The sequence below is a fragment of the Triturus cristatus genome, chromosome 4_1, assembly GCF_964204655.1.
Source record: "Triturus cristatus chromosome 4_1, aTriCri1.1, whole genome shotgun sequence".
Taxonomy (NCBI): Eukaryota; Metazoa; Chordata; class Amphibia; order Caudata; family Salamandridae; genus Triturus; species Triturus cristatus.
Window position 1 is genome coordinate 1006510673 of NC_140585.1, and position 1456 is coordinate 1006512128.

A 1456-nucleotide genomic window follows, 5' to 3' on the forward strand; every position below is an offset into this window, starting at 1 on the left:
GAAGGTAGATTCTCTAAAACAGTAGCAATCCCTGTCAGGGCTCAGTGCATTTAGGAGACGTGTGTGCCACCTTGCATCTGGGTGTACTTTTAGCAGGTATTCAGCTCAGTCCCGTCCTTCCACCAGTGGTCAAAGTGAGCGGGATCTGAGGGACAAGACGTGCCCATACTTTTCTAATTTAAGAAAAACAGTTCCTCTTTTTTTTGTGAAAAGGAAACCTTCATGGGACGGTTAATTCTCAGAGTTGAAATGCTTCAGCTGAAGTGAAAGGGAGGGACTGTCTCCTTTGCTTTGAAACCAGGGGGCATATCATCAACGAGGCGATAAACAATTATCGCCGCTTTTTCGTCCGTTTTCGGACGAAAAGTGGCGATAATTTTATCACCTAATCAGCAAGGTCACGCTATCGCGTGAAACCTTGCATTAGCGCCTGTTTTCTGAACGCCCAGCTTTGCATCTCTAATGAGATGCAAAGTGGGCGTTCCTGCCCTGACATAACTAGAGAAATGTCGCTAAGCGACATTTCTCCAATTATCAATAGGCACGCTAACCTGCAGAGCGACAAGCAAGGAAGCGATAATCTCTGTTATCGTTACTTTCCTTACGCCTGCTTCAAGACTGACTTAGCCATGATATCCTATGTAAGGTGGATATCATGGCTAAGTTTGAGCGTCCCTGTCATCAAGCTATCGCCAAACTTTGTGAGATTATTGCTGGATTTCCAGCAACAATCTCACATTTGGCAGTTAACGCTTGGAATTTTATCGCTTTTGAGATAAGCGTTGCTAATAGCACGCTATCTCAGCGATAAAATTCCACATTAGCCGGCGATAATTATCCTTGCACTAAGTGTGCTTAGCGATAATTATCGCCAGTCCTTGATGATATGCCCCTAAGAGAGGTGCAGACAGCTAAGCATGCCTTCTTGCCAGAGGGTGTGCTTGCCTGAAAGAAATGTGAATTTGCACAGCGGGGCAATCTGCACATATAAAGTGTGCTTGAAAGCCGGCATAGGCATTAATTGATGGAACCATTTGAGTCTTCCTAATGACACAAATGTATTCTTTTTTGAGTGGTATTGCAAGAGAGTTACCAGCTGAGCTGGAAAAGGTGTACTTTTAATGGACAGTTTTAAAAAAATGGCACTATGTACAGTCTGGGTATTGCTAAAATCTATATTTTGGAAGCACTCTATCTTAAAACTTTTTGAGTATTTTGTAGCAGCCTAACTAACACTGTGTGTAATCCAAGTTTAAAATAATGACTTACATCCTCACAGTGCTTACTGTCACAGACTGGGACCCTGTAGCACTAACCATACACAAGTCACTATTCTCCACTGCACCAACCAGGATTAAATTCTGTGGCTCTCTGGTTATGGACACAGACCTCTGCAGCGCATTAACTAATAGAGCTTTCATAATATATGACAGTGCATTTCCCACTGATTAACTTT